This window comes from Tupaia chinensis, unplaced genomic scaffold (genome assembly GCF_000334495.1).
Source record: "Tupaia chinensis unplaced genomic scaffold, TupChi_1.0 Scaffold147312_1, whole genome shotgun sequence".
Classification (NCBI taxonomy): Eukaryota; Metazoa; Chordata; class Mammalia; order Scandentia; family Tupaiidae; genus Tupaia; species Tupaia belangeri.
In genome coordinates, this window is record NW_006207163.1 from 2,198,671 (window position 1) to 2,205,253 (window position 6,583).

The following is a 6,583-nucleotide window of genomic DNA, read 5'->3' on the forward strand; positions in this document are numbered from 1 at the left end:
CTTTTCTGATGACCCAATAGTTAAATACAGATTTTATTTCAAACTATTACAATTGGGAATAGAGACCTTAAAGTAGAATTGGGCTCAATTTTAAATATAACAAAGTAAAATTGGAATTTATAGATAAGCCACAGGGTAAGGGGAAATGATGGAGAATCACTAAGAAGAAACATCAAAGGTAACAGAAGGTTCTGGCTAGATTGATCTGACATGATTCTTAATAAAGTGAAGCCAGGGTGATCTGACATCACAAGGGGGTGGTGAGGGATCAGGAATTGAGTCAGATATCCAGGGTTGCCACATCCTAAGTGCAGGGAATTCTTGCTAAATCAACTTAGCAGACTTTTGACTAAAACTAAGTGATGCTAGACAGCACAGAAGTCCAAAAGCTGTGGTTTAGTTGGCAAGAAGTTTGAGTAAAGCATGACTAAAGTTTGGTCACGAGAGAATCTTTGTCAAAGCATAATGGGATTGGGACTAGCAGGTGGCATGGTGGTTAAAGCCACTGGGGTTTGAGTCCCAGACCTGGTGGCTGGCTTTCTCATTTTCCCTCTCTCTCCCTGTCTCTCTGGTCAAATTTAAAAATAATAATAATAATAATAAAGAAAGTTAAATAGAATTTCTATTTCCCGATCTTACCCTAGTGCCTCCTACTGATAGACTCCAACAGGAAGCCAGCCAGCAAGGACTTCTGTGAAACGTGGTTTACGGTGCCTCAGTTCCAACATTACAGCAGAGAGGAGAGAAAGGAGAAGCCACTGGGGTTTGAGTCCCAGACCTGGTGGCTGGCTTTCTCATTTTCCCTCTCTCTCCCTGTCTCTCTGGTCAAATTTAAAAATAATAATAATAATAATAAAGAAAGTTAAATAGAATTTCTATTTCCCGATCTTACCCTAGTGCCTCCTACTGATAGACTCCAACAGGAAGCCAGCCAGCAAGGACTTCTGTGAAACGTGGTTTACGGTGCCTCAGTTCCAACATTACAGCAGAGAGGAGAGAAAGGAGGATTTGAGATAAGAGCATACTGATATATTACTTGGACACTTTCCATCTTCCAAAATCAGGCTCTGGACCATAATTTCAGCAGGGTTATATATCATTTGATTATACCATTTGTATGGATCTGTTATATTTGTATTACTCTAATCTTAGTGGAGTTTGAGGTTAGAGAGATAAGCCATATTATCAAGCAGCCAAATTGATTTTTCAAACCTCAATATCTTGTTTTAAAAAAGTTAATAATTCAATCTACATTTCAGATTTGTTGTGAGACTAAAAGCTTAAAAGTAAATAAAGAACTTTGTACTGTACCTGAAACTGCATAGGACAGACCTGTAAAAAACTTGTTGAAGTGCTGGACATTAGGAAGTTTGGTAGCTGCTATTTGTTTGTGTTGTGGCCAATAATACTGGAAAATAATACATAACTATTATTTATTATTATCATCACCCTTAAATATTTTCTATTAGCTCTAGGATTGGCTTATTGGCTTTATACACATGACAGATTTTAATCCAGTTAGTCCTCACAGTAATCATGGGAGATAAGTACTGTATACCTACTTTATAGAAAAGATGACTTGGCAGCAGCTAGCTATTAATCTTTTTATCTTCTTCCTGAAACATCACACATGATATTTTCAATATCTATTATATAAAAATGTAATTAATGGGGCCAGCAGGTGGTTGAGGCACTAGACTCTCACTTGGCTGACCCCAAGGGGGTTTGATTCCCAAATGCAATGGCTTGAAAGTTACATGGGGTATGTGCATGTGCATGCCCAGAATCTCAAGAGGAGAATGGAAAAGGGATTGTGGCGTAGTCATACTCTCTGAGGGTTTATTTCTTGCTTTCTGTCTCTCTTTCTTTTTCTGTCTCTCTAGCAAGCACATGTTCCCTAAAGTTAAAAAACTATTTAGAAAAAATTCTAAAAAATGTTTAAATGTAATTAATGTTAAAAATAGAGAACTTTTGAGAAATATGTATTTATATTAAACTAATATAAAAAGAATTAGAATAAGAGAAAGAGTATATAATGAAACATCTTAGTATTTTTTTAAGTTTTTCTTTTGGCCATAAAGCATGTGCACTCAGCATACAGAGACAAAGACACAGTGAGAGTCAAAGTAGGAAACCATCTCCCAGGGGCAATGGCCATACCACAATCCTGTCTCCTCTATTCTCTTCCTTGGGAATTTGAGTATGCACACACATATGCCCAGTGTGAGTTTGAAGCCACCAAGTCTAAGACTTGAACCACAGTCAGCCATATGGAAGTCTAGCACCTTAATCAATGTACCCCATTCAGCCCCTTCATCTTAGTATTTTAATAATGCACCATATTTATTGAGTGCTGATAGTACTGCCAGGCACCGTTCTAAGCTCATACTACCTCATGTAGATGTCATATTCTAATACAGAGTTTTACGTATTATACTATTAACTTCTGATTCATAACTGTTAAAGTTCTATTTGCTTGATATACAATTGGTGCAGAAGTAATTGTGCTTTTTGCATTTTAGAAATTTGCTATTTGATATTGGATCCATTCTTAAATAAACATGGTTATATTATACACCATTTTAATGATCATTTCTTGTATTTTTTTTTTACTCACTGTTTGTTTTATATATACTTTAGACTATGAAAATGATGTTAGGCAGAAAGCAAATTCAAGTGGTTTTCTTATTAGAATTCAAAATGGATAGTAAAATAACAGACACAACTCATAACATCAACAATGCATTTGGCCAGGAACTGACAGCTAACACACAGTGCCGTGGTGTTTTGAAAAGTTTGGTGAGCCTGACAGAAAATCAAAAACTCATCATTTTAAAGTGTCATTTCTTGTTCTACACGACAATAATGAACTATTTCTGGATATAATTATGACATGCAATAAAAAGTAGATTTTATAAGACAAATATGGACAACTAGCTCAGTGAATGGACTGCGAAGAAGCTCCAAAGCACTTCCCAAAGTCAAACTTACACAGGAAAGGGATCACGGTCACTGTTTAGTGGTCTTCTGCTGGTTTGATCCACTACAGTTTTCCAAATCCCAGCAAGACCATTACATCTGGGAGGTATGCTCAGCAAATTAATGACATGCACTGAAAACTGTAATTCCTAAAGCCAACATTGGTCAACAGAAATGGTCCAAGTTTTCTTTACAACACCTGACCACATATCACACCAGCAATGTTTCAAAAGTTGAAGTTTTGCCTCATCTGCCATATTTGCCTGATCTCTCGCCAACCAACTACCATTTCAAGCATCTTGATGACTTTTTGCAGGGAAAACTCTTTCACAACCAGCAGGATATAAAAGATGTTTCCAAGAGTTTGCTAAAACCCAAAGCACAGATTCTTATGCTACAAAAATAAAAAAACATGTTTCTCTTTGGCAAAAAATATGATTGTAATGGTTCTTATTTTGGTTAAATAAAGATACGTTTCAGCATAGCTATAATGATCTAAAATCCACAGTCCAAAACCACAGTTGCCTTTGTAACAACCTAAATGATTTCATTTCTTCCTAACCCTACACATGTTAACCTCCCTTCATCATAAAATATGCTCTTATAGAATCTGCGATGACTTATTGAATGAATCAAGATGACTCCATGAGGTGCCTCGGTATTTGGTCAAACATTATTTTTAGTGTTTCTCTGACAGTATTTTGAATGAGATTATTGTTTAAACTAGTAGATGAGTAAAACATAATCTTCTCCTAAATAGATAAGAAGATCCCTCATTTCTGTTTTCAAATTATAATATTGGTTTTGTCTATATTTTAATGCCAACTAAAACATTGACTCTTTTTAGATCTCAAGCCTATTGGACTTTAGAGTAGAGCTATACCATCAACTCTTAGTCTCCAGTTTACCAAGTTACTCTTCAGAATCTGTCAACTCCCAAGTGTATGAGTGAGACAATTCATTTAATAAGTCTCTTTCTCTCTCTCTCTCTGTGTGTGTGTATGTGTGTTTGTGTGTGTATGTACATGTATAGGTGTATGCATGTGTGTATGTACATATACACATCTGTATACATACACATATATGTATACACGTATGTGTATATGTATGTATGTATAGTATGTGTATATATAACATGTCTTCAAAAAGTTCATAGAAATATGTATTATGAAAAACACTATGTAGTAATTTTAAAGTGTTTTTTCACCAAAATAAACTCATATTTTTATTTCCCGTGAACACACACACACACATACATTAAAACACACACAGAGGATATGTTCTATGATCCCCAGGAAATGATTAAAACCATGAATAGTACCAAAGCGTACATATACTATGTTTTTCTGTATGTGACAAAGTTTAATTTATAAATTAGAGTAAGATATTAGCAATAATAACTAATATAAAATTTTAAAATATAACAACACACTATCATAAAATTATATGAATATAAATTCATTTTTCTCAAAATATCTTATTGTACTATACTCACCTGTTTTCTGAACATGATTGACAGTGGGTAACTAAAACCACAGATAGCAGAACTGTGACAATGAGAGAATTTATATATACACAATATACTATATATATAAAACGTATATTATATATGTGTATGTATATATGTATTGTTTTATTGGTTCAATGTCTCTGAAGACAAGGGCATTGGTTCTATGTCTCTAACTAATACAGAATCCAATGTAGTTCTAGCACAATTTTTTAAAAAACAACATTCATCATATTCCTTATTATGACTATGCAACTATTGTTTTCTGCAAAAAGACTGTCTGCCAGGATAGAAAAATTGGTAAGAGGGATAGTGCCGTTATTCATATAGATTTTTCTCTTGCCCCTATTTTTAATTCAATTTCTAGAATTCTGCTCTTGAAACAGTGTACAGTTCTCAACTGAAATACATGGGTGAAAAACAAGAGAAACTATGAAAATATTCTCCTAATCCTCTTCAAACCACCATTGAGTCATGCATTCATTTGTTCAACAATTATTGAGACCTTTTTTTAATCTCATAATTTGTAATAAGTATTCTTAGGAATAAAAAGATGTCCTTCAAAAGTGAGCCTAAATTTGTTAGGAAATGACATTGCATGTATGCTAATTCAATCAAGAAATATCTTTTCATAGATGCTGAATTTAGCTCAGAAGCTATGTCATTAGGGACTAAAATAAAATGTGTGTGTCTATGAGTGTGTGCCAATCTGTTTTATTAAGTCTAAGTGTATGTGTGTGTGTGTGTGTGTGTGTGTGTGTATCTGTGTGTGTGTATCTAGAACCCTTTTCAAAACAACACATAGCATTAAACTGGATATTTTTAAATTAGCATTTATCTGAACCGTCTGTAAGTAATTATTACAGATTAATGATAACCTGTCTTACTAGTTCTTAAATGTCAATTGCTTTAAGAAATTGAGGGTCACATGCATTATTATGCTAATTATCTACTTCATTTGCAGTGCCTTTTTTGGGTAAGATTACTAGAGTTTAGAGTCAAAAGAATAATGCTAAAAAATGTTAAAAGAATAAAAAAAAATTCTAATGAAAAGAACTGAGTAGTTTATTCCAAAAATATTGGTAAATTTTATATAAAAAAGAACCATTTAAGCCCTAAGTAATCAAGAATAACTCCTAAAGAGCTAATAAACAGAAGCAAAAGAAAGAATATTAATTTTAAAGGAAGTCTTTTCTCAGAGCATTTATCCTAATTCACTCATTGTCTGGAATAATTGCCTTTGTGGACTGCATATCCAGAGACCCTCCATGAGAGAAGAATAGAGATCTTTAGATCTGCCTAGGTTGCAATATCTCTCAAATGGCAGGTCCAATAGAGTGGTAGCATTAGAGGATGAAGGAGCACCTAAGACAGGGCAAGAGGACATGTGAAATCATCAAGTCAGAGAGCAGGTAAGAAGCTCAATGGAGTTAGGGAGTGGAATGAAAAAGCTGGGCATAAAGTAGGGTCTGTGAGACCAAACATTGATAACTGTATGCAACCAGTCAGCCTGGGCCTGAAGCTAAGTTGTACCAACTATTAACTATTAACACATTGCCATAGGACAATGGTCTCATTTCTCTATACTTTAAACAGTGTAAGTATCTTCATCATAGGATCACTATGAGAATTAAATGTGCTAATACATGTAAAATACTTAAAAGAGTGCCTGGCTGATGCTAAACACTTAAATGTCAGGTACTGTGGGAGGCTGTGCACCAGCGAGTCTGCTGAGGCCATTTTTCATGAGTCTCTTACTATTGCCATCTTAGGCTCAGAGAGCAAACAATTACAAAGGCCACAACTGGCTCCCTTTCAAAAACCTCACCTTCGACACCACACTCTGATTGGCCACTTCACATAGCAAATCGGTGAGCTTAGAATCCCTCAGATTTACATATCCGGGTACCTCATGATTGGTCCACAAAGCAACCAATCATAACCCACCTTTTGCTATCCTTCATTCAACCAATCACGGCCCACCAATGTGTATATAAGCACGATCTCTAGCCCATAATCGCCAGACGACCAGGAAGACGACACAGACAACCAGGAAGAAGACGACCCTGAGCTGCGACACCGCGCCGCTCTCCGGAC